This window comes from Jaculus jaculus, chromosome 1 (assembly GCF_020740685.1).
Source record: "Jaculus jaculus isolate mJacJac1 chromosome 1, mJacJac1.mat.Y.cur, whole genome shotgun sequence".
Taxonomy (NCBI): Eukaryota; Metazoa; Chordata; class Mammalia; order Rodentia; family Dipodidae; genus Jaculus; species Jaculus jaculus.
The window spans coordinates 287,498,111-287,525,982 of record NC_059102.1 but is presented as its reverse complement, the minus strand read 5'-3'; the positions used below and the strand labels follow the sequence as shown (position 1 = coordinate 287,525,982).

The 27,872-nt window shown below is 36.0% G+C and overlaps 1 protein-coding gene and 1 long non-coding RNA gene across 5 annotated transcripts in view; one reads left to right on the top strand and one right to left on the bottom strand.

Moving 5' to 3' along the window:
• Positions 1–21,792, bottom strand: part of Brinp3 (BMP/retinoic acid inducible neural specific 3) — a 461,904-nt gene extending 440,112 nt beyond the window's left edge. The window contains exon 1 of one of the 4 annotated variants that reach the window (XM_004659507.3): positions 20,490–21,792. The gene's annotated coding sequence lies outside the window, so the exon portion shown is untranslated. Of the gene's footprint in view, positions 1–18,503; positions 18,589–18,869; positions 19,092–19,466; positions 19,540–20,489 lie in introns of those variants that run through there. The other 3 variants (XM_045142019.1, XM_045142018.1, XM_045142020.1) reach the window with 3 other exon arrangements.
• Positions 20,975–23,952, top strand: LOC123457713. The gene is made up of 3 exons (XR_006635119.1): positions 20,975–21,660; positions 22,131–22,230; positions 23,350–23,952. It is a non-coding gene; the product is annotated as an uncharacterized LOC123457713 (long non-coding RNA).
• The last annotated feature ends 3,920 nt before the right edge of the window (positions 23,953–27,872 follow it).

Below are 27,872 nucleotides of genomic sequence, written 5' to 3'. Positions count from 1 at the left end.
CAGTGCCAAGGATGGGATCTTCCAGTGAGTTGTTGGCCAGGGAGATCCCTGATGCCCCCAAAACATTATAAGCCATTGCCAAGGCCCTTAGCTTCCCACCAGAAATAGATGGTAAGACCCAATTGCTGAAGACTCCACATACTTGGGCTGCAAGGTCACTGAGATATCCTGCTGGAACTGAGCTGATAACCTCCTCCATGCAGACCAGCTGACAGAAAGCTAGAAGAAGCTACTCTGCAAGCAGTTCAATGGGAGAAAGAGAAAACAACAGTGAAGATACTCAACAGTGGACATTGCAAGCCTTATATTTAGCCAGTCAGGCCAAATGGGCCAATGGGTGCAATAGTGGCACGTCTGTCATGGTGGAAACCAACTGCCCTCAAATTGGACTGTAGACAGGGGTAGTTGTGAGTCCTGGGGGTGCAACGTCTGCTGCTGTCTGGCTAAATGTATATACTATGCTTATCAAACTGCCCAGTAAGCACTTCTCTTAATGTTCATACCCTTATATTAATGCCCTCTCACTTTTGGTAGAGAATCTTCTCTTTTCAGATGGCAGTGACCTTGGGATGACTCAGAAGTCATCATGGTACTGGAAAGAAGTGACAGGAGTCACTCAGTACTACAATATCGTTATCACACATTTGAAGGCTCAGGGTCTATTACAGAATAGGTGGTGGAAAGAATATGAGAGCTAAAGGAAGGATAGGGATCCATACAACATTCTTCCCCCAGACACAAAATGGCCTGGATATCCATGACTCTACAGTGCCTGACAATGCCTACACAAGACCATCATAATATGAGGAAAAGACCATGACATAAAAATAAAAGAGAGAGTGATTGCGAGGGGGTGGGGATATGATGGAGAAGGGCGTTTCAAAGGGGAAATTAGGGAGATGGAGGGTATTACCCGGGGGTGTTTTTTATAATCATGGAAGTTGTTAATTAAAAAAAAAAAGTTACATTAAATAAATAAATAAATAAAAAGCATCCTTATTTTAAAAACTATTTTACTTATTTACTTATTTATTTATTTGGGAAAGGTAGAGACAGAGATGAGAAAGAGGGAGAGAAAAAGAGAGAAAAAGAATTGGCATGCCAGCAACTTCAGCCACTACAAAGGAACTCTAGACATTTGCCCACCTTGTCTATATGGCTTACTTGAGGTACTGGGGAAACTAAGCTGTGTTCTTAGGCTTTGCAGCCAAGCAAGTACGTATCATGGCATAAAGAAAAATATGTTCTCAGATTGTGTTTCTAATTGGCTTGAAATTATCTAGCATGAAGTTAAACCTATCTGTCTGTAATTGGTCATATATTTTAGGAATACATAATGTTGCAAATGTAAGATTTGGTTGTCTTAGGAAGGTTTTATAATTTTATTCTAAAATTATGAAGGGTTTTTTTAAATATAATTAAGTAGAAGAACATTCTTATTGCCCTCATCAAAAATTGTATTGAGGGGCTGAAGAGATGGCTTAGTGGTTAAGGCACTTGCCTACAAAAAGGAGCCAGGTTTGATTCCCTAGGACCCACATAAGCCAGATGCACTAGGTGGAACATGCATCTGGAGTTCTTTTGCAGTTGCTGAAGGCTCTGATGTATCCATTCTCTCTATCTGCCTCTCTCTCTCTCTCTCTCTCTCTCTCTCTCTCTGTCTCTCTCATAAATAAAACAATGGATGAAGAATAATATTGCTGTATAAAATTGTATTTTATTTTAAAAAATGTTGCATTGAGGATGCTTCATGTTCTTAATATTTCCTCAGACTTTTTAAAAACTGACATTCATTGTATAAAGTTAGCATCTTGAGGCCTACAGACCTATTTATGTACTTGGTACTTACAACTAAAGACACCTAGAGTGCTAATACAAGTTTTATGGACTATTCTTATAACAATTTGAGAATGCTAAGTATAGCAAAAGTTGAATTTAGAGGCTTAGCTTATGAACATGGAGGCTTGGCTTATGAACTTTCTAAAGGGAAGGAAATACTACAGAGTACTTTGTTGGAACTGGATTACTGGCATAAAGTCTGGCTTTGTTCTGCTGCCCAGGTCCAGAGAGTTTAATCAAGGTGAAATTTGTAATGGACTGATGTGCTTGAATAAACATACTGGAGTGAGAGATTTAAGAGTTTAAGTTTTAAAAAAATAAACCTTAAACAAGTTAAAATTACAGACACAGAGACTGGTTTTAGGTTACTAAAACTGTTATTGCCAACACGTTAACAATCTTAAGAAAGATGGCCCAACTGCTTTACATTAATACAATTAGAGGATGCCTGAGAAAAGACTATGATAAAAATACAAACTCTTTTAGAAAGAGTTGACTGGAGGAAAAAAAAAAAAAAAAAACCTGCTTTTCTAGGTCATGATTTATTTTGTCCCTGAATTAAAAAATATGGTTGTGTCCTACACACCCGATATTAATTTAAAAATGTGTAGAATGGTCATAACATACACACAGTTTCAGGAGCCACTGCTGAGATGTGGCATATAGACAGGGCATGATGACCCACATAAGTAGGACAAAAGAGCCTTTAAAAGATGGACTGTGGCTTATATGGACACCCAAAGATGTTTTGGATATACTAGGACTGTGCAAGGGCTACCATAGAGGCTGTTGGCTAAGAATGGCAGTTTTCCCTGGCTACTCAGCCCAGCTGGAAGGGTGGAATTAGAAAATCTGGAGACTGTCAGTCACTGGACTTGAACTGCAGAAGTTTGATGTTTGCTAGATGGTGGTTGAGCTAGTTTCTCCTTGCTATGCCTTGCACTAGTTGAAAGGTTTACTCTGTGCCTTTATATGTTGAAAGTGTTTAACTTGTTTGGTTTTACAAGACTCAGAGCTAAGAGACAATCTTAAATCTCAGATGAGATTTGGGACTTTGAAAGTATCTTAAGTTGGTAAAGTCTGTGGGGACCTTGAAAATTGAACTGAATACAGTTTATAGTGTATGATACTTTTGAATTTATTGGAGGTCAGGAGATTTTGGTAGTTTGAATAGATGGCCCCCAATACCAGACACCTGGTTAGAAGAGGTGTCACTGGGTGGATCTTGAGGTATTTTTTGGTTTAAAATGCCAATCTAGAGATATGCAAATTGCCTAGTTCCACCTGGGGTTTCTGGAAGTGTGCTGTGTGGCTTTTGGCTTTTAGGTTGTAGCTTGTGGTTTCTTTTTTTTTTCTGTTTCTTCCCAGTCTTTTAAGAGGGGGCAAACTTTATTTACCATTATGGAACTTCCTCTGGATCTGTAAGCTTCAATAAATAACCTTTCTTCATAATTGTGTCTGGTTTGGAAGTTCATCTCAGAGAACTTAAAGCTGTCTACTGTATTTCCTCAGACTTTAAAAACTGACTTTTATTGTATAAAGTTAGCATCTTGAAACATACTGACAAATATAATAAAATGACTAATAGGAAAAATATCACATGCCTATCATCTCATCTATCACCTCTATACTCATTTGAGATATTAGAAACACTTTCTTCAGATATTTGTAGAAAACAATTTAAAATAGCTTAGGTGGAATCTTAGGAAACATAACTATTAGACTTTTATTTCTATTGTCTCTGATCATTTGCATGAACAAATTGCCTCTTTGGGTTGAGAAGTGGAATTATGAAAAACTTAGAAAAATGTTAACACATGGTAATATTGGTGCTTTTCAAAGGCAAGCCAAGTTTTCACATCTCTTAAAATCATGTTTATAAGATCTTTTAAAAAAATATTTATCAAGCAATACTAAGATATCTTACAAATGTTCTAGTGAAATTAGACTTGTATCATTTCTTTGAAAAGTTCTGCACATTGATGTGGGCTCATGAAGGGTGCAGGCGTCTGACCATCATCCCTCAAGTGCTACTTACTAACAGAAGTTAATTGCTCATCTACATCCACGTGACGATTGTACATTTGAGTCACTTCTATATAAATACTAATTCTTCACTTATTTTTAATGATACTAAGGGATTTGTTAAGAAAATTGCAAAAACCTTTGAATTCATTTTAATAAATAGGTGATTATGTGGCAAAATACTGACATCAAAATGTCAATGAATAATATTTTCTGAAACATAATATATAAGAATAAAAGAAGTTTAGGAGCAAGATTAAAAGAAGTGTGAGAAAAAAATAGGATCTTATACTTCCAATATGATATGTAATTGAAAGTTCTATTTCTATAGTTCTATTTTTCAAAAACCAAAAGCAGTAAATCTTGAAGTTTCTTACTAGTTAAAAATGGGATTCATGCCGACAAAATAAGTATTGAAACTACTTGATATAAATTTATTTGCAAAAACCCAACAACCCTAAAAATTCTGTGCAGAAACAATACACATTGGATTATATTATATATTAAAATGTATACTATTAATAATATATAAGTATACATGCTAAGTTTATAACTTATATTCAAATAGGCAATAATTACTTTTTATCCCAAGCTATATGTAATACTCAAGAATGACAATGAATTACGTTAATCTGCAATATTGGTGATATGAATTTTAAATGTATAAGAAATGTGACATATATTTTAAAGTCATAAGGTTTTGAAATGAATAAAATTTGTCTGACAATATTCAAGGTGAATTCCCAATATAGCTGAAACTATAAAGGCCTAACTGAAATTTTTGGTAAAATTCAGTATCACCTTCATTGGATTGGTTTTGGGATTATGATGATTTATTCCCTATCTATCTGGATTTAAGTGCTAATCATTACTATTGTTGAAGAATATACGAACTGTTTAATTTCTGCATTTATATATCATTTAAACTGATTTTGCACATATCCAAAGTATTTTCTTTTTTAATATTTCTATTTATTTATTAATTTGAGAGAGAGAGAGAGAGAATGGGCACACTAGGGCTTCCAGCCACTGCAAACGAACTCCAGATGCATGTGCCACCTTGTGCATGTGACTTACATGGGTCCTAGGGATTTGAACCTAGGTCCTTTGACTTTCCAGACAAGTGCCTTAACTGCTAGGCCATCTCTCCAACACCAAAGTATTTTCTTAAAATAAGTAAAACCATTTTTTATTTTAAATAGTGTAAAATATATATGAAAATTCAAAAAATTACATATCTTTTAGCTATATTCATGACTTATTTACTCTTTTATTTTTTCCCTATCCCTTCTTCCCCCTTCCTCTCTTAGCATCCTCTCCTACTCTCTCGCTATCTCCCCTCAACCACTCAAGGAATAAATGGAAAGTGATTGATCAAAACACCCACATTGACCTCTGGAGTCAATAGACAGACTGTCCATATGAATGGCAGTCAGTCACACATGTGCTCCTACACACACATGCAAAAGGCGAAAGAATCATCATGTTTAGTGTAATTTAATTTATCTATCTATTCTTTAGAAAATCTGGAAGATTAATCCAATAAGGCCTTGATTAACCAATCTTCTACTAAAATCTACAAAATACATATGCCAGAATAAGTGTACGAAAGTTGCAAACATAATAGAGCTTTAGTAAAAGGGAAAACACAATATTTGGCTGAAAATAAGTTATAAGATATTAATTAAGGTCAGTTTTCTTATGTTCTCAGACATCAATTAATTACACTATGAAAGTCATTTCACATAAGGAGAAGACAATAATGTGAAAACTCAGAACTATCCATAGATCCTATATATCATACAATTTTACTGGTCATAACCTTGAATAAAAAAAAAGTAAGTAAAATATTTCTGCCTGGTGTGGTGGCACACACCTTTAATCCAACCCCTCAGAAGGCAGAAGAAGGAGGATCACCATGAGTTAAAGGCCATAGTGAATTCCAGGTTAACCTGGGCTAGAGTGAGACCCTAGGCTCAAAAAAACCAAAAATAATTATAATAACAAATATTTCTGAAAGCATTGTTTTGGGAACAATAGCTAATAGTTCTAATCCTAAATGCTAATTATGAAAAACATATTCATGCCAACAAGAAAAGTAAAACACATGATTTTTCCATATGTATGTGAATGTTGAAATTTGCTTCAGAATGATATTTATTTGGATATAGTCTGAGCAGGTCAAAAAATAAGATTGTATTTATCCAAGCAACAACAGTAATTAAGTGCACATCACTTCACTGAAAATATGAAATATTAAAAGCCGTGATGTGGGTTTTTTTAACTATAAATAGAAAAGATTTGACCATATATTCTCTTTCCTTCACCAGTATTGAAGCAGAATTACTGCTTGATCTTGATCCTTCTCTTGAACTTAGCAAACAGCAACATAGAGATGGGGGATTATATTCTAACCCTAGCTGTTCCAATTCTCAGTGGACATTTCTGGGAATTAACAACAAAATTTACATATGCTTCTTCATTCATTGATACTTCTTTTAAAAACTAAATTTGAGGGCTGGAGAGATGGCTTAGCGGTTAAGCGCTTGCCTGTGAAGCCTAAGGACCCCAGTTCAAGGCTCGTTTCCCCAGGTCCCACGTTAGCCAGATGCACAAGGGGGCGCAGTCTAGAGTTTGTTTGCAGAGGCTGGAAGCCCCGGCGCGCCCATTCTCTCTCTCTCTCTCTCTCTGTCTTTCTCTCTGTGTCTGTCGCTCTCAAATAAATAAATTTTTAAAAAAAAATTTAAAAAAACTAAATTTGAAGAACAGTTCATTAAACCAAAAAGTGCTTATAGTCCATGAACAGAAAGCTGTCATTCAACTCCAGTCATCCCAGTAACCTGAGCTGATCTTTGCATGAACTAAAACAGTGAATGGAATGCACATACATTCTCTTGACGTTTCTAAGAAAAATACTCAGATAACTGCCTTGGATTGCTGTGATCACAAGTTGGAGAGCATTAAAACGAAGTACATATTAAAATGACTCCCATTTATAAATCTGCTAAAATTTTACAGTATGCTGGTAATATGTTTTCTAACACTTGTTCATAGAGTGTGATGGTTTACCATTAAGAATTATTTTAGTTGTACCAGAGTGCATAGGAAGGAAGGTGTTCATAGTGTTCATGCTGCAGCTGTGCAGGCCAAGTTGCAAATACGTACTTCTGTTAGGTTGGATAAGGTATGGACAATGCTTTTCTGTTAGCATAATGCAAAGACCTCCTAAGCCACGTAATAAAATCCTTTTTACCAACAACAACAACAACAACAACAAAAGAATTATTTTAGTCACCTCTATGGGCCCTAATACTTAACATACTATTTGGTACATAGCAAGTTTTTAGAATGAGTACTGAATTAAATTCATTTTCCCTAGCTTCCTGGGCTATTTCATGCCATCTTTTTGTACCACATAGGGATTTCCAATACATTTATCTATCCGTAGCACATTATTGTACTTTTTTTGACTGTTTTTTTTTTTTTCTTTCTCCACTTACTTAAAGGAACTGAATTTCCTTGTATTAACCACATTGTGTAGCCTAAGACAGGATTTTGAAGGGTGCACTTTTAGTCTTTTTACTGTGCTAATCCTGTATTCTAGAGGGCCTGTCTCCTTGTTTATTTTAACTGAGCAGGCAAGGCAGGGCCTCTGAATTACAGCTTTGAGTGTTTTCCATCTTAATGAGGGTGAATATTCCTCTGAGGAATATATACTGGGAAGGGAACAAATCTCCTGCTTGATCCTGTCAATACAATCGTGTCCTACCAATAACCAGGACACTAAATGCTGCTGCCCAATGTAGAACTGATTAGAAAAAAAAAAAAAAAACAAGAAGAGATCAGTTCCAGTCTCCAACACTGTCCAGAACATAGGTCAAAATATGAGACATCTGGGTTGTCTGATAAATACGAAACACCTGTTTTCCAACATGCATGATCATATAGAAAACCACCTTTGTAAAATTCAGATTGTAAACCATAAGGAAAATAGAATAAAGATCAAACTCGACATGTATAGGGACCAAGATAAACATGTTTAGCTATATAAACTGAAGAGATTTTATTATGTAACAAGTAAAATGTGTACTTTGAGAACCCACATGGGAAATATTAGATATACAGAACTTTCAAGGCCAATTCTGTACTTTTTATTTGCTTATCATATGTGGTTGCAGGTACACCAGATGCTTGTTTCTCTAGCTTGTTTCATCTATATTACAAGCCTGATGAGAGAATTGACCCTAAGCTGGCAGGCTTTCTAATCAAGCATCATTGACATCTGAGCAATTTTTCCAGCCCCCCTCAGTAATATTTTTTAAACTTAAAATAGTGCATGATTATTCAAGTCATTAAAAAACATCTAAAATTTAAATATAATAACATTCAGATTGCTTCTATCCATGTGTAGTAAAAATAAGTGTGCTGTGTTTCTAAAAGTTGTTGGTAACTCCCAAACTTTTTACCTTCCTGTTTACAGATGTATTCTGTTCAGCATGAAGTATGGGCTTATACAAAGATTTCTCTGTAACACAACCAACAACAAGAGGTCTTAGCAAGTAGAAAGTATTTATTAAATGGAACATATTAATAAATAAACAGAAGAATAAGAAAAGATAAATTTATAAAGAGAGTTCATGAGGTGTTCATTGATACTTTCATTAAATTTACTTGCTGACATCAAAATGAATAACCCACCATAATGTTTCTGTTATACATATTCCTTAAAAAATATTCTAACATATTCCTTAAAAACATACATTAGTATATCAAAATATTCACTCAAAAATTAAAATGCCCTTATTTTCAGAACTTTTCTGGTTTCTTCATTTCTCTTTAACACCTATTCTTTAGTATACTAGAATATATATATGGAGGTTTGTCAATGGTTAGTAATTAAACAACCCACTTTTTCCAGAGAATAGTATTCACAGTATCAAAGTTGTACATGTGTGAAAATGAGTGGCCAAGCCTCTTTTGTCTTGCTGGATTAATTAAAACCAGGTGTCTACTGAATGACAAATTGGCCACACCCAGCTCACAGTTGCTTGTGCTGGTTCCATTTGCATTGCTGCATTGTATTCTTTATGCAAGTACCAAATTCATCAGGTATTCAACACATAGCATTTTAAAAATAAGCAGAAATAATAACAATATGATTATGATCTATAATAAACCCCTTCAAGATCAAGTATTTAAAAGTTCATCTTTTTCTTGCCTCCAAAACCTTTGGAACCCTCATCTAACAAAGCATGTCAAAATTGTTCTTATTACTAATTAAGCAATTTTTTTCCTCTTCAGCAAATCTGACCTAGTTGTCAAGCATGCTAATATAACATATATTTATACAAGCTAGTCTTCTAGGTGTGATGTTAATATGTCTTACTTAAATTTTTTTTCCCCCTAATTGCAGGTATCTACATGCATCATGGTTGCCCAAAATGTGAATTTCAGAAACCCTGGTCAAGTCTGTTTTCAGTAATGGAAGACTGAATTTCATAAAACATTGTAAATTATCATGAAATAAACTATATTTTGAAGACCATCTTAATAGTAGTCAAAGAATCAGAGCCAGGCATGGTAACACATGCCTTTAATCCCAACACTTGGGAGGCAGAGGGAGGAGGATTGCTATGAGTTCAAGGCCTCGCTGAGATTACATAGTGAATTCCAGGTCATCCTAGACTAGAGCAAGACTCTACCTCTAAAAACCAGAAAAAAATAAAATAAAAATTAAAAATCAGAAAACCTTTGAAGGAAATTATAACAACAAATGAATAGGGCTGGAGAGATATTTCAGTGAGTATAAGTGCTATGAGTTTAAATCCCCAGAATCACTGTAGAAGGAGCACATAGAAGTGAGCATCTATAATACCAGCTAACCTTCTTATGGCACGATGCAAAGAGAGACTGGAGGATCCCCAGAAACAATCTGGCCAGCTACTTTCAACATACACAGTGGTGAATAACAAGAAACCCTGCTTACAAGCAAGGAGGAAGGTGAGCACTAATGCTCAAAGTTGTTTGATCTCCACATGGGCACCAGGACACTAGGGCTCACACACACAAACACAAGCAAACACACTATACAAATGCAAAGATAAATAAAGGTATATGTGATATATATAGGGATATGAATACATTTTTGAATCCTAAGTCTTACAAATAATTTGAATATCATTTATACCTGTATATCATTGTGGTGGTTTGAATATATGGCCCCCAATATATTCAGTTTTGTTTTTTTTTTATTTGTTTGTAGTCTGCATCTGCAGCCACCTGGCTGAAGGCAGTGTCACCGGGTGGACCTTAAAGTGTGGTGGTGGGTTTCAGATTACAATCTAGATATATGCAAAGTATGCCTAACTGGAGTTCCTGAAGTGTGCTGTGCTATATGGCTTTTGGCTTTTTGGCTTGTACTTCTCTCTCTCCGCATGGTCCTGTGAAGGCAGGCCAGCTTCTTTTGCCATTTATGGAACGTCCCCTGGATCGGTAGGCTTCAATAAATATCCCTTCCTCCATAACTGTGCCTGGTCTGGAAGTTCATGTCAGTGAACCTGAAGCCATCTGATACAATCATGTACACAGTAAGTGGTAATTTTGGAAGTCATGTTGTTTGGACATATCAGGAATGACTTCCTATACGATGATTGTAGCAATCAATAATTAAATTTCTAAGAAGAAATTTACTAAGAGTTACATTTTAATTATCAGTTAATCAATGTTTGTTTTAAAAATCTAAGAAAATAAAATGCCGCCATTACTTTAGAGTTCTGAAAATCTATATCTAAAGCAAGATAGTAAAGCATGTTAAAATTTTATGTTGTGTGAACAAAAAATTATGTGGCTATAGATTAAGCTTTTGTTTCCTTTATGAACTAAAGTGCATTAGAGAAAAATATATTTAGTAGTCACAGAAGTGTGTATTAGATAGAGTATCTGACTTGTTCTAAGTCAGAGTTTATTTATTTTTTTTAAATAGCAGCTGTCAGGGATAGGTTTAAAACACAAAACTAAAATGAACGATTTTCCAAATTCATTCTGGCCTGTACTCAACAATGTAATTTGTTGTATCATCTTTCCAACTGGCTGAACAAGGGATGTTAAAGTGTTTGAGATTCACAGTAAGATGACAAATGAAAATAAAAATCTACTACAGTTTACTATAACAGAAAATATATTCAGAATCACTTACCCATATTTATTTTACTATTTCAATATAATTCTATGAATAACTTTTGTCACCAATATATATTGTGCATAGCATTCTTTTTACATTGGTGAAAAAGTTATTCATGGCATTATCTAATCTGTTTCTCATGTGAAAGTTCTGGAAGAACTGATGTTCTGGGAAAGTATACTGGGGAGATTGTAACTTCTAAAACATGAAAGAAGCTATATCTCCATTTAGAGACACTTAGGACTTCCTTGAATCAAAATGGAAGGTTTAACACTAATTCTGATGGTTACATACAGTAGGTTTTAAGAATTAGTCAGAGGCTAGAGAGATAGCTTAGTGGTTAAAGAGCTTGCCTGTGAAGCCTAAGGACCCAATTTTGATTCCCAGGACCCATGTAAGCCAGTTGCACAAGGTGGCATATGTTTCTGGAATTTGTTTGCAGTGACAGGAGGCCCTGGCATGCCCATAATATCTCTATCTCTCTCTCTAATAAATAAAATATTAAAAAAGAATTACTCAGGATTCTTTCTTTTCCTTAAGGTTAGAATTTCAATTCTTGAAAAGTGAGTTAATTCACTTTTCATAGTTCCTATTTTAGAAATGAAAATAAAAGGATAGTTTAGTCTTTGAGTGACTTTGACTGACAGGCTGAAACATTGTATAAGTAGAATTGAATACACCTTGTAAATTTGAAAAACATATCTTAATGTATTCAGAGATGTTGTAATAAGATATAAAAAGTTATTGAAAATCTATATTTGGAGTGAACATAGTATTAAGTAATCTGAAAAAATCAACTTTCTAGTTGTTTCTTCAGATAATTGATTATTCTTTTTATTCTAGATTGAGCAATTTTTGAAAATTTACCTTACTTTCTCATTATTCCTTAATGCAATATTCAAAACTCTGCTTGTCATGTGTAAAACACTATAAATCTGACTTTGTATTAATGACTGGTCTGGATGGATAATAAAAATAATTCTATTTTTATAAGAGAACCATTGTATTTAAATATAATGCTTTAATCTACAGCGTTGAGTACATTGGCCTTAGTATACACATTCATATGACTGGTGTTATCTATGAAAATATTGAAAGAAGTGCATAAATTATCCAAAATTATATTTATAACACTTTCACATGACGTATTCAATATTTCATGATTTTTTGATGAAAATTGAAGTGTGTTTGCTGAAAAAAATAGCAACCAACTTCTACATACAAGTTTTCAGAGATTATTTTATTTTGCTTTAGGAAGGGTCTCACTATAGCTCATGCTGACCTGAAGTTCGCTATGTAGTCTCAGGGTGGCATTGAACTCATTATGGCAATCATTTTCCCTCTGCCTCCCAAATGCTGGAGCTACAAGCATACACCACCATACCTGGCTCTAGAACTGATTTTTTTTTTAATATTACACACAAAAGATGCAAAAGCAACCTCTATATACCATCTATGTCAAAATCCCCATGATTGTGTATGTATTGTATTATATTTATTTCAGCTCTAACAGAACTTCTTGTTAAGCTCTATATCCACTAACAACTATAGAAATGTCTGTCTTTAAAATATAAAAGTATTCCTATTACACAATAATACATAGATAGTATAAATGTACATATTTTGATACAGGTTCACCCTAAATATCTCAAGCTGGACCTCACTACGTAGCCCAGGCTAGCCACAAACCCACAGCGGTCCTCCCGCTTCAACCTCCTTAGTATTAGATCATGTGTGCGAGATGTCGTGCTTGAGTTGAATAAACCCATAATGTTCAAATTTATTTTTCTCATATAACTTAATTATCCTTCCCTACTGTTTTATGTGTGTGCACCTCAGCTGAAATATTAAAAAGAAAAAAGAGAGTGGTGACACAGATACCGCTCTCATGACTAGCCTAAAAACCAGTTCCAGGAAATGACAGCAGAAACATGTGGTCACTCAAACCTCATACAAAAAGATCCAGAATCTACAAAGAAAGAAATACTAAATCAAATCTCTGTCTTGCCCACAAAGGCTCAGGGAGCATCTAAGAATAAGAGGTGAGATAATTATAAGAGCCTCAAGGTAGGTAGGAATCGCCTGAGACACCATATCTCCCCCATTCCTGTCGGAGACTGACTGAGGCCTCTTGATTACCCACAATGAATGCCAATAATGCCACCAAAGACCCTCAGCAGAACTGGGGCAGGGGAGAGGAAGACTTTGTGTGAAACCTTTTAATAAAAAAAAATTATCTAAAAGTTGTGACTGTGAAGTGAGCGTTCACTAAATCTATAAAGTAACAATATGCTACGTAGCAATCACTATTTGACAGAGAAGTGCAGCAGGCATGTTCAGTCCTGGTCTTCCCAATGTCAGATTGTTTTTAATGGCGTAATATATAAGAAATAGCTGTTAAAATTAACAAAATGCAAGAGTCCAGAAAAGTTAATAAAAACGAGTTCGATCCTGATGAAGTTGGGCTGTTATTCACAAAATTTAGGAAGAATAAGTCTATCTATAAGTAGTCTTTCACAATAAATCTATAATGGAATTTAAATGAAACACACTATTATTACGAGAGGATAATTCTTACATACAACAAAGCTATAATACATTTGGATGTAATGTTCACATATTTATTCATTTAAGCAATAAATATGTATTTTATATATTTAATTTGATGGAACTATTATATGTAGCTAAATTATAACCTATTAGAGGGAATTTGTTCAATTTTGGGTGCTCTTAAAGCATCTACATCTGAGTAAATTAGGGTTTCAACTTAAAACAAAGAATAATTATAAGTGAAATGGGTTGTGCTCAGGATAAATACTGTTTTAGCTCTAATGTTAACAACATTTTAAAATAATAAAGTGTGATTAAGAAATAACTTTTATGTGTCCATACAAAGAACATTCTTAACAAAAAGATGTAAAAATCCAGAAGACATTTCAATGTATTTCAAATAAATAGTAGTATAATTTTAAAAAGACATAACTTTGAATATACTAAATTTTGAACTTTTCCCAAATAAGTAGATTGTGTATAAATTTCTACATCTTAATTCACACATCCTGGTTAAAAAAAAAAAAAAAAAAAAAAAAAAAAACCTAAGCATCTGAGCAATACATTTACCACATGACTAAATATCTAATAACCCAATCTGTCTAAAAAATAGTTGTATCTTTCCATCCTTCGGAAAAAGAAATGTGCTAGTGAAGCATAATTGAGTTCATTTTACTTGTTAAAGAATGAACCAGATAATCAACATTAGTAACTTTGAATATTAATTAGAAAGCATGCCATTACACTTTGTATTAATTATTTAAATTAAACAATTATGGCAGAATGGATTAATATCTTGTGAAATGCTTATTGATTAAAAATTTATAATTAAATAAGATTATATGTGGATGATTGGGTACAAATGCTCTTGAAAGCTATTTAAATACTTTTAGACATGATAGCTTTAAAATATTACTGATGAGGGCAAGTGATGATCAATTTAAAACTACAGTGGCTATTTGATATGAGTTAAAAAAAATCAACCAAACAAAAAACAAAACAAAACAAATAAACAAACAAAAACAACAACAAAAAAGAGTTGATCCCAGCCTAGACTTCCAGGAATTGATACAGAGGAAAGGCCATGAGTAGGCATAATTTCATCTTCAGAGACTCCATTTCCTTTAATAAAATAACATAAGCATTATTACAGTTTTCAATTATTTTAACAATTAAGATTGTTTCCTAGCAATCAACAGTATTCAAAAAGAAAGCAGTTTTTTTTTCTTTTGCCCTGTTTTAGAATTCATGAATTATAGACATTCACATAGTTAACTGTCATGAGGCATATGGTGGTACATAGAAAATCTGTTCAGAATTATGTTTCTAATGGAAATTATTCAAGTACCTGCTAAATTAAAACACCAACAATTTCATATGTCATTCTACTTAATTTTGGTAAACTAAGTACAAGTTTATGAAAGATTTTAGAAATAATTAACCTGTTTCTCTCAAGTTTTGCCACTTTAATCTTATTACATGAGACTATTTTGATCTTTTCTGGGAAGAATAGTATCATCAAACTGACAATATGAAAGTCATAAGAAGTCAGATTTTCCTTTCATTAAGTGACACTGAGAAGGCCATTGAGAGTGATTGTATCACAAATGTGACTTTTCTTCCACATGAACATTAAAATCCAGGTAAGTAAACTGTTAAGAACATTATTTCAATTTTTTTTTAAAAAATATGTAATATCAAAACAAAAGAAATATTGAAACTTATCTGTGACCATGATGCCATAGACCAAGACCATTTAATAATAATGTTGAAAAGTATGAGTTAATATTATTCTTATGAGAAGATATACCATTATTTTAAGACTAAATAAGACAGTCACACTTCATTGGTACCTTTGGTGTACCAATAACATGTAAATATTTTTGGCCTTATTTATCAAATTATCCTCTCTTTTTTTAATAAGTTTTATATAGCTCTGAGAAATGTCCAGTTAATCTCCATGTGAGAGGTTAATAAAATGAATGAAATCTGGTTAAAAAAAGTTATTATCACATTATTGAGGTAGCACTATTCAAACAGAAATTCAGAGTGAAGGCCTAGACTTATCAATAATTTCCTTCTCATTAATCAGTATTAGAAGGTAAAGATGCCTTGTAAGGAGTCTGAGAAGAATACCACTAATCATAACTCTTACACTAAATATCCAAATGCATTTGATACATTTTTCTGAAAAAAAAAGCATGTGTTAAACTTGTCATATACTAGGTATCATATTCCCATTCAATTTAGATCTCCTTAAATAGTAAAGACCAATATTATAAATTTATAAATAAATTTAGACTCATGCCAAGAAGTGATTTTTTATTTCTAAGATAATATAGGAATAATAAAATATAAGTAGAGCATAAAGGATACTAAGTTTAGAAAGCCTACAGTGTGATTGTAGCACAAGCAAAGAGAAACAAGCAATGGCAGCACTATTCTAAATAATAATAATAATAATAATAAATTAAATAAAAACATTGATTTCTATTTAATAACCCAGGTCTAGGAGCACAGACAGTAGAAGTCATATATATTGATATATGTCTAAAACCTCATACTTTGAGTCAAATCGCTTTTTCCATCCTAGGTTTGATTTACATAACTATACAATATCAATGATTTTGCTGAAAATAATCAACATGTACTATATAGTCCATAAAATGTACATTCATGTAATAATATTGGATTTCTTAACAGAAAATATCTATGAGTATAGATTCACATAATATCTGGTTTAAGATGAATGAAATGAGTCATTAACTGCTATATCTGTTTCAATTTGAAGAGATTACTTAAACAATTTTATATTTTGCATTATCTTATCTACCAATCCAAAAATGAACATACACAGACACAGTGGGCTTAGTGGCTCCAATACAACTACAGAATATCGAATGCAAAAGGAATGAGAAATTGAAATTGGTAGATGACTTCCTCCAGTGGAGGAAAAACTACTCCTGCATCAAAGAAAATAACTTTTTTAATCTTTCAACCCAAAATTTTAACTATTCCTACTTGTTCAAGATTTTATTATTGATCCCGAGAAACAGAAAAAGTTATTGATCAAAGATCCACATGAATACGCATGAGCACTAAAAACATTTCCATAGAAAATTTAAAGATATACCTCCTTGGAGAAAATGTTATTAGCTAATGGAATAGTTTGAAGATTGTCTCTTAGTAAATATTTGTCTCTGCCTTGTAGAAGAAACTCTATGCTCCTTTAACTATCAGCAGCATATATGCAAACAGTAATTATAATAATAAGTTATTACCATGGTCAGATTTATTTTTTTCATTGTTATTGGGTTAAAGCTATTGGCTGCTCAACCTACACATCTACAAAACTTTCAGTGTAAAAGAAACATATTTTGAGGTATGTTCCCATAATTTTCTAAAGTTATTTTTAAGATTTTTTTTTTCCTCAGTCTTTCAACTGTTTTCTGAAGCAAGGGAAATTTATGTAGGGGAGGTCATACAGAACCCTGCCCTTGGGCAAATTCTTTCCTCATTTCCAATTTTACCAGCAGGCCAAACACCCAACCCCCACCCCACATTTTTTTTTTCTTTACAAGATTAAGAAATAGAACAAAAATATCAACAAAATATTATCTCAAATAGCCAAATTACTTTGGTAGTTCAAGACATCCTTAATACATCTCCAAGTGCCTTCTATGCATGAAAGTTCGTGACCTTAATGACAAGCACCGTTTTAAGTCATTTCTGTAACCTCCATTTCCACACTGCATTTAGAGTAGCTCTCAAACTTTCTACTAGCCTTATCCTCTCACTTAGTTCCAAATTAGGTTCACTGTACCATTGTTAATTCCATGAATGTGTATTAAACATTTCAATGTACTTCTTCATGAATGTGAATATTCAGAAGTAATGGATCTTAGAAGGGTCATCTGAACATGCATGTATTCCATAGCCTGAACTGAACCACCACAGGCTAGGTCAAACACAGGTCATCTGGCTGTGGATACAATACCGTCATCCAGTTCTTACCTGCTTAGCTGCATAACGACAAAACAATCTACAGAACACACTAATGTCCTGGGAATCATCTGCCTTCCACGCTACTTGACAGTGTTACAGTCGGGTGCTTTTCTCTTTGCTTACATGTATTTGGCTGGCTAGGATATTTGAAAGCGAAGTTAGGGTTAATTTGTCACTTTGGTCACCTCTGCATCTTTTCAAACAGCCACTTGGCAGCTCACACATTTGGAAACAAGTATTTTCTCTCCTAGAGTAGAGTCCACCACCCTACTTTTCCCCTGCAATCTCGCCAGCCAAGAAGGTCCCTGATCTGAAAGACTGATCACTTTCTTGACCTGAAGCAAGAAGGCTTTCTTGGTTCAACTCCTGGGGACTAGGAGAACAGCCATCAGACATTTCTCCTCTCTGCTTCTGTTTAGTGCAGGGACAGCAGTCACCATGGACCTGGAAGCGCCACCCTGGTGGAAGCGGAGGGAGGATATCCCAGACACTGGTCCTTAGGCTTCCCACCCCCACCTCCAGAAAAGATGGTCCAAAAAAGAACATGAAAAAATAAATAAAATAAGGTACAATGTAAACTGGCAGTTCCCAACCTTCATTGAATATAAATAAATATAAACCTACATCCCAAGCGCTGGACCCAAGTTGGAGCCCCCACCCTCCGGATTCTCTGGAGTTGCAGGGAAGAAAGACAGAAGTGACCATCAGCAATACTTCAATGCTGATTTGAAGAAGTCATTCAGCAATCCCAAGCCCCACTAAGCAGTACGATAAGGACAACAATCCAGGCTGTACCAAGCAGGCATGCAGAGGAAATCATCCTGTACTGGGCTTAGAAGCAGCTCATTACCATAATAAATAAATAGCAATGCAGATAGCAGAAATCCTGTTTGTGCACTCCTACCGAAGAGCTCTGAAGCCCAGGGAAGCCCAGGAGCAGAATATGATGGAAGGCTGGCCAGCGAGGTGAGCCGGTGCTCCCAGACTGGGCTGCGGACGCGCCAGCCCCAGAGTCCTCCCCCAGGCAGAGCGCGGAGCCTGAGCCGCTGGGGCAGCTACGGACTCCATCCCCACCGCTGGTCCCCACGCCGCAGACCCGGCCTGGGCCAGTCGGACTATCCTGAGCCCAGGTGGTTTAGAAGAAGCCAAGAGCTGCTGCGAAATCTCCAGGCACAGTCGCCTGTTGATAGCCCCGTGGTGACTATAATCCTGGCTCTGTCATCCCCTTCACCAGGGTGAGCTCGGGACTCCAAGAGCAAAGCGCACTTACCTAGACAGCCAATGTCTGTGCCACTGGATGGAGTAGACTAGATTAAGAGAAGGTCTGACTGCACTCAAAGTTTTTTTTTTTTTTTTTTCTTTCCTCCCTCCACCCCTGCGCAATAGCAGCAGTCCTCCACTGAGGATATTTGAATTGGCGAATTACACTGAAGCCTGGTTTCTTCAAATGAAGTCACGGATGGTAATGGCACTGGCTTGTCAGAAAGGACCCGGGAACGACTGAGAAAGAGGAAAAAAAAAAAAATAGAAACTAGCGCCTGGTGAGGGGCGCCAAGTGGTGCGGACCACAGTGCCAGCTAGGTCCCTCTCCCTCGTGGTGGGAGGCAAGGGGGAAGCCCTTGAATCTGAGACGGGGGCGGGGTGTGACGCTGCAGCTGGGGTACTTTTATGTCTGGAAGCTTAAAGGGCTTTTGAATTAAAAAAAAAAAAAAAAGAAAAGAAAAGAAAAGAAAAAGAAAGAAAATATTGTTCAGATTGCCTCCTCAGCCCTCAATGACTGACATAGTTGTTTCAGACAATATAAAATAAAGATAGGAAGGGGGGGGGGCATAACTAAGAAAGAAAAGCGTCAACAATAGGCTCTCACCTCCATCTATACCAATAAACTAGAAACTTGTCCTTCTGGGGAGGTTTCACGGAGAAAACCCTCCCAGCTTTGAAAGATCGCTGGCGTGCAGGTTCATGGTTCATGGTTCATGAGTACCTTACATTTGTCCTTATGTGAAGTAAAAGTCAAGCTTTACATCTTTCTCAACAAACTAGGCTGATTGGGGAGGAGATAATCAGTTAAGCCCAAAGAAACGCTCAGAAAAGCAGAAAGCAGGGGCATATTAACATACTTATTAAAAATTGAGGGCGGGGGTGGGCAAGTGTGAAGAGTGAGGCAATTCCATTTTTCATGTAAAGTGCCTCCCTGAATTTCAATGTATGAGAACCAAGATAATCAGGGATTTTCTTCCTATAGCTCTCCTGCTCTGAAAGGAACAATCCCTGTCCAATTAACTGTTCTTCAGTTAATTCACAAAACCCAAAAGTACTGCCAAATATCGTGCCAGGGTTGTAACAGCGTCCGAAACCATGTGCCCATGTATGATTTAGGATGTGTAAGGGAAAAAAAAGACCTCAAAATTAACAATCTCTGTTTACCACCTACTGGTATTGAGGATTTAGGGTCTTATAAATCCATAAACACACTTCACAGAAGTCCTTCCTCAGTCATGAAATTGCTTCTGAGGACATAAACGCACACTGACCTCAACAACCTTCTAAAGACCAGAAACTAGTGAACTTTCTAACCCCTGCACTATGTGTATCTTACAGATAAACATATAAAATTTGACATTTCATGTGTCACATGAAGGGTTAATGGATGGGAGGGGTGATATCCATATAACTGATACACCCCGTAATATGAAAGAGAACATATGAAAAAAAGTACAAGGTATTGTACTGATTCATTAGCAGTTCAACTTGCACACAGCAAAGAAATTGTCACATAGATGTTTGAGTTCTGAAAGTAACAAGTATATGAAAGTGACTCATTTAGCAAAAGCAATGCTCACTGAAAAATAACATTAATAACAAGTAACATATAAATAGAACAACTTACCAGAGGAAATTTCAGGAAGCAGGATGACTGTGAGAGAAATATCTCCAGGAGTCAAGCATACATCCCATGGTTTTCCAAATCAAGGTAGATCAGTGAACTGCAGGGTGGTGAGAGTTTGAAAAAATAAAAAAATAAAAAAAAAATCACTAGTTCCTGGCTGTAAGTAACCAAGTGGAAACCAGTTCCACAGAGAGCCAGCAACCAGGGAGGAAAAGAAGTGAAATGTAGAAGAGGTGTTCTTTTTTTTTTTTTTTTTAAATTAGGGGAGGTGGCAGTGGCGGTGGTGGTGGTGGTGGGGTGCTCTTAGTTATGTGGATCCTCAGGAGAAACAAATTTACAGACTGTATGTTCCCACACAGTGGGGAAAGACGGAAACTGTGTCACCCCAGAGAACACGATGCATACTACAGACAAATGTGCCCAGAGAAGTAAACCGATGCGTTGAAGGCAAGGAGATAAAGCGAGAAGTAGTGAGCAAGGCTGGAGTCATCCTGATGGATAGAGCAGCAGGAATGATTTAGGTTGCTGCGGACGATCCAATGAGAATCCAGAGAGCAGCGCTTCGGAAATCCTACCCGGATCTCCCCACATTCAGTTCTTTAAGAGTTACCTGCGCAGGGAACATTGTCATTAGGATTAGTAGTATTCCTTCAGTAGCTTTCCCAGAAACGCTTGTCCCCCTCAGCAACTGAGGGAGGCGCAGTAAGGAAGCCCGGCACACCACATAACCCACCAGGACCGGTCGGTTGTCACATTATGATAATCAGATCGTCCGCGGTTTAGCATTGGCGGGGGCTGGGGGACAGATGGGACGGAGGTGCGGATTGAGGCTGATCGCTGGACGCTTTCCGGGGCTCTGCCCAGGGACAGCGAGCCTGGCTTAGATGAGGTGGCGGCGCCCTCCGTGGTCCCTGGCGAATCCTGCTGCCTGCCACTCAAGGCACTGCCTTCGCTCCCAAGCCTCCGCTCCAAACGCCTGGCTGGGAAGCGGGTGCTTCTGCGGACCGTCCTGGTCCTGGGGGAAAAGGAGGAGGCTGTGGGGAGTCTCTTGCTCCCCTGAACACTTAGGGACCTGAGAGAAGCAGTGCAGAGATGGTTTTGCTATGGAAAGCATTGGCTTGCCGTTTGCATGTCCAGATACTGCATAAAAGATCACCTGATCGATCCTCCGGTAAGACTAGGTTTAGATCCGCTCCTTTTTCCTCTCCTAGGCCCCATTCCTATTCCAAGCCCAGACCCTGTCCCAGCTTTAAACTCAATCTCCGTTTCTCTTTTTCTCTGGTCCTCTCCCTTTCCCTGTCTCCCTTCTCTCATTTTTTTTTTCACCTCTCTCCTGTCCTCCCACCCTCCTTCCCTCTCCCCGCCACCCCAGAAACCTATTTCCACTGTGGAATTGCCTGTAAGACTGGAGGTTTGTAATTTGAGTTTTAGATGATTTATTTATTTACTTGGCTGTGGAAAGCGTATTCTCTCCTACCTCACCCAGTCTTCTCCTGGGGAAGATCCGGGTTCTCTGTCCACAAGGTTCACTTTCTGACCCACAGGGTGTAAAGAGCTCAGTGGGCATCCTTAGCTCTGGGCTCCAGCTCCATTCCCTCTGAATCCTGAAGCTTAAGGATTATGCCATCTCTCTTCTTTTAGAAATAGGATGGAAAGGTACGGTGGAAATTGATTTCTTGCAGAAACCGAGTCACTGAATGATAGAGGAAACAAACATTTGTCCTGGATAAAAGTGGTCTTGGTAAGTAATCTTATTTTCTGCAGTTGAAAAGGAAATGCATTGCCTGTCAATGCCCCACACCCACCCTGTACATTTATTTGCTAGTGAAAATTTTCTTTCTCACTTTCCTCAGAGAGTAGTAGCATGTAAGTGTGAATTCCAAGTAGACACAAACACTTTAAGATCCATCTTATTAAAAACCCACACAGGTAGAGCAACCTTTGTTTACTAAAGGGGTATTTTAAGGATCACTTTTATTCTCTAATATTTCTTTTTTCCTTTCAGACAATACAATTAATAGTGTTGAGTAGTGGTCCCGTGTATATGCTATTACTATACTTTAGCTATGGTTTAACATAAAATTCTTTCAAAGAACAGATTTATTTTTTTCACCACATTTTGAAAGTAAGTAATTTAATACTTAGAAAATCTCAGTGTGTATCTTGGTTCAAGCTCTTGTATCAGATACAAATGAATAGTGTCTAAAACAGGGATGTGCATGTTGAGGTGTTACTATAAATTGAGTCTATAGTACCACAGCCTGTTAGGGTCATAGTGTGAGGAGTGGCCAGGGATGTGCAGGAAGAAATCAAACAGCTCCAGAGTATTTCTATCATATTTACTAAGTATGGAGAATAGCAAGTCTTGAAAATTGTGTAAACTTGGTATGGAAACTGACCATTTTGGATTCAGTTAATTTAAGTAGATATTATCGGTGAGATATCATTTCAATTTTAAATTAGTAAGGATGATTCAATGGCAAAATGTATATGTTAGATTTTTTTTTTCTTCTATGGTTTATCCTAGTGTAACACCTTATCCTTCAATTGTTAGAAAAGATAATCTAATGCAAAGTATATTCCCAATGCATGCAACATTATTTGGACCTGTTCATATATGATATTAAAATTCTATTGATAATTATAAACTTCATTTTGGATAATCAACATTTTAGAAATCAATAATATAAAATCCTAGAAGAAACAAAGCTATGGTTTATGACATAAACAGTATATGACATTAGCAAATCAAAACTGCATGTGCTTAGGAATGTATAGTATTTATGACTATCAAAGCCATGATAGGACAATAATTTAGTAAGGGCATGCTGACACATCTTTTCTGTCTTTCTCTTCACAGGTGGTGTTCCAGCCGTAGTGCTGTGACAGAGTAGAACTTTGTGTTCAGCTGTCCCCTTTACCAAGAGGCTGGATGATTTCTGTTACAGAGGCTGACAAATGATGCCAAGAGCAGCTGAGGCCACAGATGAAGAATCAGCATCTTGTGATACATTTAGTTCAAATACAGCTCAACAGTCATGGAACAGAGACAGCACACTTTTCATATAAAATCATGATATGCTGTTCAGTGTATCTACCTAGTTTACTGTTCAAAGAACTATACTGGTTTGTTGACTTAAATTATTGACATGTTTTCTGAATTCAATTAGAAAATGTAGCAGTAAAATGTTATCTCATAGCCATGCATAAAATTTTAACATTTCAGGAAGCTGAGGCAAGAGCTTGAGTCCAAACTAGGCTACATAGTGATTACAAATATATACATATCTTAAATATGTGGAAAAGAACATGATAAAAATATTGACTTTGGGGGACAGGAAAAATGGCTCAGCAGTTAAGGCATTTTCCAGTGAAACCTAAGGAACCTGGTTCAATTTCTCAGGACACACGTAAGCCAGATGTTGCAGTGGCTGGAGGTCCTGACATGCATATTCTTTCTTTCCATCTGCCTTTTCCTCTCTCTCTTTCTATCTCTCTCTGTCTCATAAATAAATAAAATATTTAAAAAACAGATTTTGTAACTTTGAGTTTATGAACCTTCAAGTACTTTTGGAACACTTAACATACTATTAAATAATTTAAATATATGAACATTATATTAAAACATATTATTGTGAAGCAGGGCTTGGTGGCACATGCCTTTAATCACAGCACTCAGGAGGCAGAAGTAGGAGGATCACCATGAGTTTGAGGCAAACCTGAGTATTCATAGTGAATTCCAGGTCAGCCTGGACTAGAGTGAGATCCTACCTCAAAAAACAAAAACAAAGCATAGCAAAACCAAAAAAAAAACAAAACAAAAAAAAAAACATATTATTGTGTTAATCCCAAAATGGAGTTATAGATGTTAAATCTCCTATGTACTTTTATCTTCAGAGCAAATGTAATTTGTACATTGTAAATGTCAAATTTTGACACTTTAATTTCATGTTGATAATATTTTTTCTTGAATGGCCACATGGCCCTTCTGAAAATGGGTTTAGTATTTTATGTTTGAGATAATATGCTTTCACTCTTCACTCTCCCTACAGCTTCTTCTGTCATGTATGAGCACAAGCTAATAAGTTTCTTACCTACTAACTCATTACCAGGTATTTAAAGTAACACCAAAGATGTTTCAGTGTTTCAGTGGCAGATTGTAGCCCAGGGGTAAAGCCTATGACCAGGTTTGCATGAAGCCTTGGGTTTGAGTTCCAGCTAGGTAAAAACAATATAAGACAAAATATAAATTTCTTTCTGAAGCAAAATGTCCATAAGTTTCTTATTAATTTAAACTTTCATTCTAATTGAAAATGGAAATACGATTTAGCACGATAAATGAAGTCAGATTCTGTTCTCATACTATAATTTAGTACAATAAATGAATTCATATTTTGTTCTCATACAGAGTCATACATGATCCCCTTACTGGTACGAGACCCATAGCTGGAGCTGGGAAACAAGTCAACCATATCCAAACATAAGCCCACTCTCCAATATCAAGCTACCATCAATCATGGGCTGCAAGAGGGCCTATACCTATTAAGCTCTCTATTAAAAAAGTAAGGGCTATCTCATTTGTCCTGGTGCTAACTTACTCTCCTTTGGAGAATCTGCTTCTCTTTTTCAGATAGATGCAGATCCTAAGGACAGAGCTGCCCCATCATACCTCAAAAGGGGCCAGACTGAAACGAAGGAAAATTGGCGAAACAAGAAAGGGTGCTGTTTTCCTGATGAACTGGATACCAGCACAAAGGGGAAGGAGACCAACACAGAGAAAAATCAACTACCAAATCAGAGAGCCAGAGCCTCAGAGGCCCCCAACACTTCAGCACTGAAGCAGACCAAAAATGAACACAACATGACTCAGGGAAATTTTGTGGAAGAGGGGGCAGAAAGAATGTCAGAGTCACCTGTTGGGTCATGATATGCAGAGACATTTATCATATCAATAACTGTGGACTAACTCCATAATGCACGATCCATTTACATCAACAAGGAGGGTCCATTGGGAGGGGGTAGATCATGGATGAACCTAAACAATGGTACCAAATGGCCTGTATTTGCTGAAAAGAAAACTAATAAATTAAATTTAAAAAAAAAAAGAATAGGAACTTAAAGGGCTGTAAGGATCATTTAATCCACCTCATACTGATTGAGTGTGGTCATAATGCAAATAGTAGTATAAAAAATGTTAGATGTTAGATACAACTTCCCCATAACTTAATGGTAACTCTAAGTCAATTAAATTCTATTGCTAATCCCCCAACACACACACACACACACACACACACACACACACACAAATCTATTTCTAGTTTCTAAGACAAGTACCATTTGGGATTGACAGAGGGGACATGTGAACACAAAACAAATAAAAAGTACTACAAAGACCATTAAGTTGAATCACCTGTCACAAGATTTAATTTTGTTAATAATTAATATCTTTCACCATGGAAAATTATTGTGTTACTCCATAGTCTTTTATCCACAAGAACACCCTGACATGATCAGGGGACAATTCTCAATATAGTATTTCTTTTTCAGGAAATGTCTTCAGTGTTCTGTTTGTATATGAGTTGGATTGTTCTCTAGAGTATTACATGGTATAAACTGCACACAAATTTATTTGTATGTAATATCACACTGTATAATATCACTTCTCTATTTTACTTATTTAAAAATATTTATTTATTTATTTATTTATTTATTTATTTATTTATTTATTTATGTGAGAAAGAGATAGTGGGCATGCCAGGGCGTTTAGCCACTGTAAACAAACTGTGGATGCCTGTACCACCTTGTGCATCTAGCTTCCATGAGTACTTGGGAGTCAAATCTAGATCCTCAGACTTGGCAAGCAAGCACCATAACCACTAAACAATCTCTTCAGCCCTCTGTATTAAATCTTAATATCTATATATATGGAAAGTACAATGAGACAGGAGAACATTAGCAAATCTCTTGTCTAAGTATCCTTGTATATATAGGAGCAAACAATAAGAAGTCCTCCTTCTTACAGATAGTGGAGGAAAAACAGTACCTGAGGTTGCTTCCTGACTTCTAGACATGCACTAGGGCATGCACATACCCAAACTTATATACATGCATACACATAAATCCACATATATATGTTATACACACAAAACAAATAAAAAATAAATTCAAGAAGGCCTCCCGGTTACTATGAAGGGAGAATATGTTAGTCATTTAACCTTACTCAGGTGTCTGGAGTACTGGAGGCCATAAGGATTTTCTTTATTCTTTTGTGTATGTCAGGGTTTGAGCATTTCATGAAACTATTTTTTTTTCCTTGTCTTTTCCTCCTTTCCTTCTGTTCTCTTTATTCATTCATTCAGCAAATATAAAAGCACGTGTGATCACTAAAATACATTTTGCAGTTCTTACTTATGAATTAAATAGGAATAGAAGAATCAATCTAAATATTTTTAATGTCTATACTATACTCTTATAATAACTAAAACATTTTCACTGAACTGAAAATATCACTAATGACTTATTGACATTGCTAGAAGCATTTAAGAAGAGTTTATGTTGCTATCGTTTGTGTGACTAAAAACATGCCTTCATGTGCATATGATGCAGGATAGAGCCCAATGCATCTCAGATCACATGTGGGCAACTATTGCTTCCATAGAAAAGAAACCCAAATTATTATATTTTAAAATTTATTTTAGAGAGAGGGAGAGAGTGAAAAGAACAAGAGAGAGAGAGAATTGGTATACTAGGGTGTCAGCTACTGAAATCAAATTCCGTATGCTTGCACCACCTAGTGGGCACGTGCAACCTTGTGCTTGCCTCACTTTTGTGTGTCTGGCTTATGTTGGATGTGGAGAGTTGAACAAGGGTCCTTAAGCTTCACAGGCAAACACCTTAACCACTAAGCCATCTCTCCAGCCCCTCAATTATGATTTTTAATCAAAATTGTCAACAATGCTTTTCCTTTACAAGCCTACTTTCCTTTATAGGCCTCTAAAGCAATATCACACAATGAGAAAGAGCTCAATAAATATTTCTTTTAGTGTTTTTTTTTTTGTGTGTGCGTACTATGTGCATGTTTGTGTGTCCATATGTGTGAACACAAACGACAACTTTGTATATTATTCTTTGTCGTCAACCATGTTTGAGGCAAGATATCTTGTTTTAGCTGTGTTTGCCAGGCCAACTGGAGATTCTCTTATCCTCATTTCCTATCTCATTAGGAGCACTGGCATCACAAATTCTTGCTACCTTTTCTTGCTTTGCATGGGTACTGGAAATGCAAACTCAGCTCCTCATGGCTTACATGGCAAGCTCTTTATGCACTAAGCCATCTTCTCAGTCTCCCCACAATATTTTAACATTGATTTAACTATTTAGAAA